Genomic DNA, 13,562 nt, shown 5'->3' with positions numbered 1-13,562 from the left:
TCAATGTATGATTTTAAGCAACAAGTTAAGGTGTTCAATTATTGCATCATTTATTCTAATATTTATGGTATACAAACAAGTATAGAAACCAATAAAATGATGCATTATCCAATGAATTTAGATTTTTAAATTTTTTATTTCACTTGTTCAAATACACATAAATATCAAATTATTTTTAATTTAATAAAATGATTCATGTCTTGTGATTTCTGCAAGGAATATTACTTGTTTAATAAGTAGGATGACACAAAGTTATTTGGATTCTTTTTAACATTTCTTTTTTTGTAAATAAAAGCATCAAGAGGGTGCTGGCCTATGTAAAAAATACACCAAATTAATAGTGCTAGAACCTTTTCAGCACATGCACAACTCATAGTTTGCCTTTATCAAAACCAAAAACTGGATAGTTCAAAGTATCAATGCTACTAAAAGTAGAGTCTTGTAGCATAATAAAAACATAGTGTCTACAACATGTAGGACAAGTAAAAGTTCAAAAGCCATCCTGGCTCTTAATCAAAAAATAGTGAAACACCATAACAGTAATAGCTTAATTGCTTCCCAACCATTTTGAAAGTAGTATGCAAGTCTACTCATCTTTAAGGAACTAGAACACATCCTTATAGTCTTCATAGGTTTTGACCCAAGAATTTTCTGATGCAACGCACTTAGCATCACAAAAAAAGAATACATCACTTTGATAGAAAACTTGTTTGATTCTTTAATCCTCCCACTGAAGCTACCAACCTCTCTTCTCAACTCCTTGTTTCCTACTTCTTTAGCTTTTCTTTCATCTTTCCTAGTAACCCACTATGTGCCAAGTCAACAGTGTCCTTAGTCAAATCCATGAAAGAAACTTGCATGAAATGGGGGTTGGGAGCGAGGTTTGGGATAGGGTTTATAACCTGTGTATCAGAGGATGAGGGAAGGGGCTATTCTTGACATTGAAGCAAAGAGGGAGTCCAAGGACTTGCTCGAGGAATGAACAAAAATTTCCTCACCATATTTAGCCATAGAATTGTTAGAGTTTGACCCTTTGGTAATTTTCAAGGCTTACTTGCATTTCTCTTTAGCAAATCGGTTAGACCTTCAGGCCCCAAGGGTTTCAATATTGTCACCCTACTCCACAGTGTAAACCTCTCTCTTTTTATTTTCAGGGGATCTAATAAGCTCGCTAGTTTTCTCACTAGCGTCAAGAAGGGAAGATGACTCAATTTTTGGCCTTTTTTTGCTAGGATGAGAGGGGCTAGCTTCAAGGGAACTAGGGGGAGTGACAACATGTGTATGAATGGGCTCATTGACAAGAGGGCATAACACATGATGAAATTTTGTAGTCTAAACTATACTATATTAAAATGGACACAATTGCATTTAAAGGCTTTTTAGCTCCCTTTTTCATAATTCCTCTCTTGAACCATGGATATGTCTATGCTTGATCTCCTTTTTCTCCTATCTTCTTCTTCTTTCCACCACTATCTTTCTGGCACCTACCTCTTCTTTCTGTGGCATCTAAAATTGGACATCTAAGACTAGGATGACCTAGTCTTGGACCAAGTTAACCAAAGTTGACCTAGCTCCTAATAGTTCCATAACTTAGGACCCAAAAGACCTCGGGGGTTTAATTGGTTTTTGACTATTACTCAGTAGGTATGTATTGTTTCCTACCTAAAAAATCATATATAAGGAGACTTATAGGTTTCATTTTTACACAACACACTCAAGTAATTCAAGCTCTTTATCTCAAGTATAGATTTCTACCTTTTGCGTTCAAGGAGATCAAGTATTCATGATGTAGTACAAGGTGGGAGAATCTCCAAAGGAGATGTCTTAGCCCCCAATAAATAACCACATAGTAGAAGAGTAACAATAACACAAAGATTTCAATCCAAACTAATGCCAATTCTCATAATATAATCATAAGGTTTACATGCAACATGCCCAACTATAAGGCCTTCCAGGTTACAACCAACATAAGAAAATACAAAAACAAGCTATTGAAGATCTTGCAAGATCGAAACCCTAGCTATCCTAGAGCCACAATCTAATAGAAAACCCTAGCAAGAATCTAAACTTGTGGTCACAAGTCGCCAATCAACCTTCTTGTTCCCAAGCCACAACTACTAGCTCTTCTCAAACTTCACTCCTCTCATCTACTTTTCTTCTCCATGTTGGATGAATAATGACAAGGCAAGACCCTCTACTTATATATAATTAAAATCCACAGCTTATGTGTGATCTATTTGTAAAATGATCATTAGTCTCAAAAACTAAATGATTAAAGGAAAAGTTAATAGATTAATGGTATCCAAGTAAACATTGTTCCCTTTGTTTGGTAACATGGCATGAAATCATAATTGAGCATAGGTTTCTTTTTTATGGCAGGGTCAAATTTTCAGCATCATAGTAATTAAATTGATATGCCACTCTCTAGCATTTGAAAACACTAGATTGTCAAAATAATGCATTGGCAAGTCTGATAGTAATTAATGAGCTTATAAGGTCAATAAGAATTTATCAACACTACAATATACATTGAAAGGATTCTATGTATAAATGCTGATTTCATATTATTCTACCATATGACCACAATTATTATCTAAAAGGATTCCTTCTTGATCAAGAGGAATGAAATAATTTGAAGAACTTGGTTTCCTAACACTTTAAACAATTTTATGATGGATGCATATCTTCTATTCAAAGTGAATTTTTTCAAAACTTCATTCTTTCTTTCTTTTCAAAAAGGAATGAGGTCATCAAAAAAAGAAGAAAAAGGAATGAGGTTGAGATAAGGCCACCGACATTAAAAATGGATGAGGATGAGATCATACCCCAGACCAATTTGGTGGAATGGATACCCCTCCTTCATTCTTAACCAAAAAGGTTAGACCAAAGCTACACCTTCAACTAACAAAAAATGATGAAATATTATGTTATAAAACTCTAAGTTAATAATAGATATAAAAGATTCAAAGAAAAAATTAAAATATATTTTAATGATGAAATATGTAACTGAATTCCCAGCTAATTCTTAATAATTTATCTTATATTCATTAATATATATAATAATTATATTTCATAATTAATAATATATAAATTCTATGATAAGCATAAAATTTGAAATTGAAATAATTTCACATTTAATTTCTCTTTAATTATAATTGTTAATGCATTAATTGAATGTTAAATCATGTAATTAAATCAAAATATATAAATATTGAATATATTATATTATAATTTATATTTAATAAATCTTGAAAAAAGAACACCACATAAAAATCCACTTGTATTATAGTTGCTACTTTTCTCTTTCACTTTTTACTATTACAGTGTTGATAAAGAAAACAGTTATAATTTATCACTTTGAAGACCAAAAAATAATAATTTAATTACTATTAGAGTATTATAAGGAAGGTAGTTATAATTTCTCACTTTGAAGACTCCAAATGAAATTTACCATTTCATTAATGCTTGACAATGTTTGATTGATTGATATCACTATATTTTGTGGGTGGAAATTGTTAGTTTTGTTAGCTTTGGATACCTGTTTGTCCATTTGCTATTATTTAGCAAGTAATTGTTTTGCTAACTAATTGATTAGATTAAAAACAAATATTTGTTAATTAATTGACCACTTTTGGAAACAACTAGAAACTGACTTGTTTAGGGTTGTTAAGTTGTTTTAATCTCAACCATCGATTGTAAATCAATCTCGACTGTTGGTTTACCAATAGGAGTAGTATAAAAGGAGGTCAGGGGGGCATTTGGAGAATATGAAGTTTTAGAGAAATGTTTGCAGTGTTAGCAAACAGTCTTACAGTGTTAGCAAGGGCGCAATGTTAGCTTGGAATAGCAGTGGGGAATATTAGCAGGATAAATTAGGAGGTTGTCGAAGTTCTGCCAGTAAGAGGCAAGGAATTTTGTATCTCTTGATTTGCTAAAGTTTAATATAATTTCTCATCTGTAGAACTGGTTTTCCCTTAGGGGGTTTTTCCAGGGACAATTTGTCCGAAAATATTGTGTTCATTGTGTTGCGCATTTCTTTCCATATTTTATAAGTGAAGTTGCAGTTGTGTTATTTTTCGATATTAGCTTGGAATTTATTTTCAATAGTTTAATAATCATTTATGATATGAGATTAATAATCAATGACTACAATAGTTAAATTTTTCACATAAATTAATTAAAATCTTTTTAAAAAAAATTGTATAAGCTGAAATTTAAATATTCATATAAAATTAAAAAATCTGTAAGGATTGGTCAAATTGATTGAAAAATGAATTCAATGAATCTATCAGTATTATTTGGAAAGAACTTATAATAAATCATCTCATTTAATATTTCTTTCCAATATTATTTTGACAATATAGAAACCAATACAATACAGTAAACTTTTAATCCGAAACTCAATCATTAAAAATAAAGTTAAAAAAATTTTAAAACGTAATATTGATTTTTTATAAATCAATAATCAAATAATCTATTTTTGGTAATGACAGGTAATATACTGTATGGCCAATTCCTTAAGGAATGGTTGAGTGAATTTATTTGAGAAATTGAATATTTCTCCAAATAATCTCTCTACTTCTTTTCCAGAGTTCTTTTGGGCATTGAGGAATATGAGGGTATTGGATTTGTCAAACAACAATTTCTGTTGGTGTTGTCCCTATGGACATTAAGGGATTGTATAATCAAAGAGAACTATAGTTGCACAATAATGAATTTTTAGGGCCTGTGGCTTATGACATTGGTTGGTATTCACAGCTGAGAGCCTTGGAACCAAGCCATAATTTGTTATCAGGAACTCTACCTGAACCCTTGCAAGCTTCGCAATCATTGGTATATCTAAAAGTACAAAATAATAAGCTTAAAGTATTCCTTCTTGGATTCAAAATCTAAATGGCATTCAGCATATAGATTTGTCTTGTAAAAAATTCAGTGGCAAACTTGCACCTTCTATTGGTGGGTTGAAATCTCTAGTATTCCTCACTATATCCAACAATACACCTTTTGGAGACATTCTTAGAACACTCGTGGAGATGTTTCAGTTGGGCTTAAAGCATGTCTATTTGTCTTCGAGTAATCTCAGTGGACCTATACATTCTGGCCCAACAAATTTGTATGATTTTAAAGAGAAATTGGATTCGTCAAATACCAAGTTGAGAAGAAGGATAACAATTCAGATAAGTCTGTGCTTGAATTTGAGGTACTTGAAGTAATCAGCAATTTTTTCGGAGGCAAGAATTCCTCTAGAGTTTGAGGATTTAGGTTTATAAAATAATAGGATCTGAGCTTCAATAAGTTCTATGAGACCATTCCAGGGAATTTATTTGACTTGAACAGCATCTCAAAACTGCAACTAGATGATAATATGTTTATTGAGAAAATTCTTGCAGAAGTTGGAAACTGTGCTTCTATGCATTTCCTTTAAGTTGTACATTTCCTTTCTCAAGCACACTTCCTATTTAAGATCTAAACCTCTCTTTATGTAGTGGATGTCTTAGTGTAAGAATGTGAACTAACCAAGTTATTTTATATGATGTCATAAGCATATTGGAATTATTTTTTATGTTCCCAACACATAATATGTATCATATACAAATAGTATAATATAATGCATGCAAGGAATATTTGTCATGTAAAGCAATGTTTGTCATATAAAAAAGAGTTCTTCAGTTCTAGGATGGATTAAACATCACATACTAAGCTTGATTTCTAGACTAAAAGTGTTAAATAGTAAAAGTTGACTTATTGTTTTTAAGCTTAATTTTTAAGTTAGTATGTAATGTTTCTCCTACCATACAACTTATCCTTACATCATAAATTCTACATTGGTACATCTATAAGACTGAATAACCACTTCCCTTAAATATGGTGCATCTCGTTTGTATCTATTCTTACGTATCTCATGCAAATCCTTGTGGCTTTTTGGCTATTTTTAAAGCTTACGAAAGGTTAAGCATAGGTTTCATTGTTAATACTACTAGTCAACACTATATGAGTGTCATACAATCATCTGGATGGACCTATACTAGTCAAACTAACAAAACAACATCAGCTTGCAAACTTGAATTTTTATCAAGCAAAAACTTGATAGGGATTTTATCCACAGCACTAGAGCACCTTCCAAATTTAGTTGGAGTTAATGTATCTTACATTAGATTGGAAGGTAGAAACCCAATGAAATGTGTGCTACAAAGCTCGCACAAGACATCATTTGAGGGAAATGCAGACTTATATGGAGCCAATTTGATTACAGCCTCTCAAATGGTTGTAGATATGCCTCTAGCTCTTGATCCAAATGCAAGAGGTAGGACTATTGGGGGTTTTTTGTAGTAGTTGCAAGCAAACACAACAAATTTGTATCGAGTGTTTTAACAATGATTGCAATATCTGCAACTATAGTCATTTCTTGTGGAGTTACTACTAGGACAATTTTGAGTCTCAGGTTTAGAAATTGTAAAAACATAGGACAGCTCTGATACATATTTGATGAAACACACAATAGGAGAAATAAAGTTTTCCAGAATTATCTGCCACTTTCAGAACTTTACCTAACCCTATTCGATAATCCTCTTGGAATTTCTAGAATCCTCTATTATTCATTTACAATTAATTTGAGTTGAAATTACACATTCCGACACTCCCCCTTAATTTCAACCTCAAATTTTATTACATACTTGAATGCCAAAATGCTTTCTTTTGCTAAACGCCAAAATGCCATTTTCCAATAATAATGCCTTTGTTAATGCATGCTTGTCACTTGCCTCATCTACCACAAATGCCAAAAATCTTTTTTCCTCTTCAATGCCATGCCGAAAACTTTTTTTTGCTTTGATTTCATGCTGAAAACTTGTTTCTTCTTTGATGACTTGCTCTAATCCATTTCCAAATGCTACTATATTTCTTCTTATTCCTGAACATTTATACTTAAACAAACTTTTGATCATACTTGTAATCTTCTACCAACTCAATCCATAGTTCCATCCAAAGTCCATTTTTAAGCACTTGTCTATACAAATATTTTTACACTCCCTATTCCAACACATCTTTTCACTATGACTCTTTAAGCCACAAATATTACATGGATGAAGATCCCAACATTTGTCTTCCGTGTGTCCTTTCCTATTACAATTTGAACATTGCATATATTTTTTACTTTCAACAAATTTGCTTGAACCAATGACATCATTTCTTTCATCTATCATATATCCCAATCCTTCATACCTTGCCCTCATGATTGGGTCAACAGGCTCTATGATTCCTTGTTCATTTTTTTCCAATCCTTTACCATTGTAACCCATTTTCTTCATTATATTCCATCCAACGTTCATATTATCACAACTACTAGTATTTGATGCCACATTTTCATATTCTTTATCACAAACAACCTCAATAGAATCATACTTTTCAAGTGGTGAATTCAAATCATTTGTACTACATGAAACATCACATACTGATTTTTCTTTGACACATGCATTTCTTTCAATAATTGATTGACTTATCGTATTCCTTAACAAGTCATTCTCTTCTTTTAGTCTCTTCATTTTGTCCTCTAATTCTTCATTTCTTTTCTTAACATCATCAAACATCTTTAATTTTTCTTCTAATTGCTTCATTTCTCTCTCCAACTCTTCATTTCTTTTCTTAACATCATCAAACATATTTAATTTTTCTTCTAATTTCTTCATCTTTTCTTCAAACACTTTTAACTTTTTCTTCTAAATCTTTATTTCTCTTTTTGTCATCATCATATAGTTTTAACATTTCTTCTAATTTCTCATTTTTCTATTTAGCATTGATCAATTCCTTTTCTAAATCTTCAATTTGACACAAATACTCATAATTTTGTTTTCCAACTTCTTTGAACCCTTTTATCAAATTTGAATTTGACTCTTTAACATTCATCAATTCTTCTTCCAAACTATCTTTTTCTTTCTTTACTCTATTTTCATCTTTCCCCATTGAAACACAAGAATTTAACACTATGATCTTCTTTCTTTTTAATAGCAATAGAAAAATTTCTCAAATGAAATTAAATAATTATAAAACTTAGCACCATACCTTTTGCCAACTTGCCCACTTTTTTGCTCGACACTTCATTGTGGTCTTCTTCAAAACAATTGTCTTTTCTATTACACAAATCAATCATCCATATTTCAGCAGCACCAAAATGTTGCTTCCTCTTTAATCAACAATTTTGTCCACCTAGCTCTAATACCAATTGTAAAAACATAGGAAAGCTCTGATACCTATTTGATGAAACATGCAATAGATCTAATGCCAATCTGAAAGATGTAACACATAACAACAATGTGCTGCCGCACAAAAAAATATATTATATTTCCTTCTCCATTTTTCCCATGTCAATTACATTACATGTTGCCTCTATTTATAAATCTTAAATTATTTCTAGAAACATCTACATTAGCCAATATAAGAGAAATAAACTTTTCTATAACTATCGATGACTTCCGGAACTTTACCTTACCCTATTTGATAATCCTTTAGAATTTCTAGAATCCTCTATTATTCATTTACAATTCATTTGAGTTGAAATTACACATTCCAAAGAAATGAGGTCGACTCAATCTTTATCAATCTCCAAATTGAAGACTTTTCTAGATCTCCAAGCAGTGAAATGCCATAAGGGAAGCTAGTGATGTTTTCTTCCAATTCAGATCCATGGATAGAGGAGTGGATAAACAATGCTCACTGTTTGCTAAACAAAAAGTGTGAAATTGGAAAAGGAATCTTTGGAACTGTATACAAGGCGTACTAAGGGATGGAAGGGTAGCAGCTATTAGGAAGCTGATGATCTCAAACATGGTGAAATTCCAAGATCATTTTGAAAAGAAGGCCCATGTATGGGAAAGATGAAACATCCAGATCTAGTTGGTCTTAAAAGGTTATTATTGGACACCACAAGTACAACTCTCATTCTATGATGATGTTCCAAATGGAATCTTGTACAGTAAATTACATGAAAAATCCCACCCAAGTGTCTCTCTGAATTGGCAAACTCGTTTCAAAACAGTACTGGGTTTTTTTAAAGGACTTCCCCACCTTACTAAGCATTTAGGCCCCGTACTCATACACTAGAATATAAACTCCAGCAATGTACTATTCGATGGGGACTGCTACCCATGAATTTCAGATTACGGTCTTGCCAAGCTCCTCCCAATGCTTTACAAGAACATCTTGAGTAGCCAATTTCAGAAAGCCCTTGGCTATGTTGGCTTGAAATTGCTTGTCAAACCCAAAGGATAAATCTAAAATGTGATGTATAGGTGTTTGGTGTACCGATTTTGGAAGAACTCAGCGCACAAAAGGAAATTAGAAAAGAAAAAATATCAATTCATTAAAGTGGTGAACCATATGATAATGTAGATGAGGAAAACTAATTTTTATTTATTCGTCTCCCAAAATCCTTTAAAGACAAATTTATTTGAACAAAAAAAATTAGAAGATCAAGCAAAAGTACTGGCTAGAAAAGAAAACAAACTTCAAAAATTCCTTGAGCCAGATGGATTAGGGATGAGAAACATTATTCCCTAGAAAACTGAGTTTGTTACTCTTAATATCAGCCTTGTTTCAAACACATCAACTGCACATAGCAGCATAACACTAGGTATTAGAAATTGGGAAGAATACAAAATCCAGTAATGGTCTTTGGAAGACCCCGGTAGACAGAAACTTGACACTTTCCCCAGCTTCCCCATATTTGCGTTCACACTTGCCTAATCCATGTTTCCCCCAAACATGTGAGCGAACGTGATCTGCAAAATAATTGCAGTGGATGATAGACTGAATGTTTGCGATTCTATATACTTTAGACCACTCCTTCGCATCTTTGAGAAATGGTTGCGATTTTACTCGATAACTTCCCTTTGCGGTTTATGACATATCCATATTTGATCAATCACATTTCACATATGTTTGCAAATTTGTGCATGGTTGTCTACCATGACATATCCATATCAACTATCGTTCTTTGATTCCATTGGCATATCCGCATTCATGATTTCGTGGAATACCTATCACGTTTCAATGTTATTCTTTCAAGCTGTTCGCATGCACCTCCCTCCCAATTCCATCTTGAACCGCAACATTCCATCATACAACACTAGCTTCCTATTCAGCTGCTACGGTCACCTTTGCATAATTTGGTGCATTTAAGCAACCCAAAATTTATCCTCAAAGCCCGTGTGACTCAGCATTTCAAGCAGTCCTATGCTTACCATAGTTCCTATTCAGTATTTATGGGATGACTTAAACATCACACTTTAAGCTTCATTCTAATCTAAAATAAAAAGTATTAAATAGTCAAACTTGACTTATTTTTTCCAGCTTAATTTTCTTTTTAATATTGTTTAAGACAGACTAACACTTATCAACTCACTTCTCTTCTCTTTATTCTCATATAGAAGCTTTATTTGATTCCACATCTATGCTTCATCTGATCCTTGATAATACATGCATTTTGTGCATCCCCATTCATTTCTATTACATGAGATCTCTCGGGAATGCTTCTAAGTATATTCTGATTGTGAACATGCATTGTGTGTTTTTCCAGCGCTTCTTTCCAAACCGCCTGTGTTGAATATATGTTCATACATGTTGTTTACATTAAATATCCTCATGAAGACATTCATTGTTTCGAACAGTCCCATGCTTGTCATAATTCCTATTCAACACTTATTAACTCACTTCTCACATTTCATGATCCGACACACGATCTGTATACATTGATGTGGTGTCACATCATTGATTACTTCTTACAACTAAGGGGATGTTTCATTCAAAGGAATTGGACAATAAGGCAATAAGTATGGATACTAAATTAATAAATATAAGTATCAAATCAACAATTTCTGTTACAACCATTGAAAAGCCGTTAATTATCAGAGTCCTCTCTCAGAAATAGTAGAAATTGAGATTTGTAGAAATCTAGATTTAGGCAAATCAAGATTTTGCAAATCTTCATTCTTATTTTTGGGATTTTACTTGTACCATTTGTTTCACTGGGAAGATGAGTGGGAAGATGCATTTTTATGTGCAGACTTAGTGTTGAAAGGAGACTCCAAAAAATAATCCAATCAAATTTTTTTACAATCCTCAGAAAGCATAAGCTGGTGTTGCTTTTCATAACCTGATTTTGAAACAGAATTAAAAATCTAATATTCTAAGTTTTTAAATCGAGATTATTTAGAAATCTTTCTTCTTTATAACTTTTCTGCGATTACACAAATGCTTATCTTTTCCCTACGAGATAAGAATATGCTATGGGATAAGTAATTCTAATACCAAATAATTCAAAAGCGTATATCTGTGTTGAAATTCTGTTAGTGCATCCAGCGAAAATTCAGTGTGTTCTGCCCAAATAATATCCTTAATATAATTACGGTGTATAGATGGCATCATATATGTTGTAATTCATGCATGTTTCTTAAAATGAGTAGAGATAGTCATTTTTCTGATGGATTTCATTCAATATTTATAAGTTTTTCTGATGGAGTCTGTGTGTTCCTTATTTGTACACCTATGCATTCAATTTACAGCCAGCGTTGTTTGTAAGAAATTGCACTTAAGGATACTCAATCAGGTTTCAGAATGGGTTTAAGATTTGATAAAGCGTAAGAATCAGTTCAGATGGCTTAAACTTCATATATTAAGATCTAATTTTTAACTTAAAAGTGTTAAATAGTTAAAATTGATTTATTTTTCGAAACTTAATTTCCTCCTTAGTATATAATGTTTGAGAGTGGCGAATCAATTTAACACCTCCAATTATTTATTTATCCAGATTACAGAGAACACGAATAGGTGGTTTTTTTCCATTTAACCAAAAAGAAAAATCAACGAGTCATTAGTGGAAGCTATGTAAATAATAAACATAAGTATCAACGCAGTCAAATCACACAGTATTGCTAAAATAATTTCCTCTTTAGTGGAAGGTATTTAATCTAGATAGAGATTGTTTTTTTCATTCGAAGTTTTTTTATATCTTTTCTACTTTCATCTCTTTGAAAGGAAGGAATAAAGATGTTTAGAGATCCCACTCAGTGAAATATGACATCCGAACAAAAAATGTCGTAAAAATATTTGGCAAAGAATAAAAACAGTACTGTGAGGCCGAAAATCCTGAAATGAGAACAGAAATTAGTTTCTAAAAGTAAACGAAATGAAATCATTCAATAATATCTACATAGCGCAAAACAACTAACTAAAAATAAGCAAAATTGATAACTTGATTCGAACGTAGACAATTTAAAATTCAAGCTTTGAAGATCTTGGTATCTTAGCACGTTGCAAAGATCAGGAGTGCGCAAATATGCCAAGTGATTATTACATGACTCGTCAATCCTAATCCATTACCCATTTCAGTGAACTTGCCAAACCCATTTCAACCCCCCCGTGCATTTAATGGCGGCGCCCATTACCAGAGCTTTTTTCTCACACAGATTCAGATTAGATTTGTACTCATTCCATCTAATTAGACATTTCGCTATTTTTATCACAGTTCCTCGCTTGCCATTCAGCGCCTCATCGAGAATACTCTTCACAACCCTCCCCTCGGCCCTAAAAAGTTTGGAAAACATATAGAAACCAAAATGGAAAAGAGATCAATCAACTGTCATACATCTTACCAAGTTGAGGAAATTCATAAATTGTACGAATTAGAAATCGGCGTAATTAATGTAGCATTGATATGGTACTCACCAATTGTCGTGAACTTCGTGGCCAGAGATAAATGAAGCCTCATAAAGAGCCCATTTCCATTCCGCAATCTTTTTCCAGGGAAATCTTCCCTTTCTGTGATGCTCTGAAAATGCTTCGGCATAGACTCCTTTTCCATCAACAATCAATCGGAGGTCAGAAGGCTTAACATGGTAGAATATAGGAATGATTTTAGTGTTACTGCACCTGAGCATATGTACCAGCTCGTCTAAGCACCAGACGGATTGGGCATAGTTAGGGGAGAAAATAGCAATATGAAGAGAAGCACTTTTGATTGCATTTTGTATTACTGATGGTATGAACTGGCCGGGGACAAGCGTGTGTGCATCAAGGAAAGGGCGTAATCCAACGGCATTAAGAGTACAGTAAATTGTGCTGGCGATTGAATGTTTCACGTCGGAGCCACGATGATTAATAAAAACGTCACATGGGACTATGCTTGCCATCGCTGAGTAAGATGCAGCTGTAATTAAATCTAGTGCATATACAAAATTTAGAGTCCTAAAAATAAACTTTGAGCAGATGGTTTACGAAGCATGATAAAAAGATCAATCAAATTTAGAAACAACAATAAGGAAAAGTGCAAATTGCAGAAAATTGATTGCATTACATTAAAATTGTATCAACTGTTAGATTTAAGAACCATTTTAGATATATACAGTAATACAGGAGATCAAATAACAAGATCTAATTACTAATTGAAGAATCACCTTATCAAATGGATGGATGTGCTGGTGATTCCTTCTTCTACTCTTTAGTTCGTTGAAGAGCAGAGTTGATTTATAAATATGTAAATGATAGAAGGGAGGGTTGAGATTTGATTAGAA

At 32.7% G+C, this 13,562-nt stretch overlaps 1 pseudogene; it reads right to left on the bottom strand.

Annotated features, from left to right (window-relative positions):
• The window catches only part of LOC149558261 (heat stress transcription factor A-5-like), a 34,167-nt pseudogene extending 20,986 nt beyond the window's left edge, over positions 1 to 13,181 (bottom strand).
• Between the last annotated feature and the right edge of the window lie 381 nt (positions 13,182 to 13,562).

The sequence above is a fragment of the Cupressus sempervirens genome, chromosome 5, assembly GCF_028749045.1.
Source record: "Cupressus sempervirens isolate cs-2001-9-10 chromosome 5, ASM2874904v1, whole genome shotgun sequence".
NCBI classification, from domain to species: Eukaryota; Viridiplantae; Streptophyta; class Pinopsida; order Cupressales; family Cupressaceae; genus Cupressus; species Cupressus sempervirens.
The sequence above is the reverse complement of the archived record's forward strand: the minus strand, read 5'-3'. Positions and strand labels throughout refer to the sequence as shown.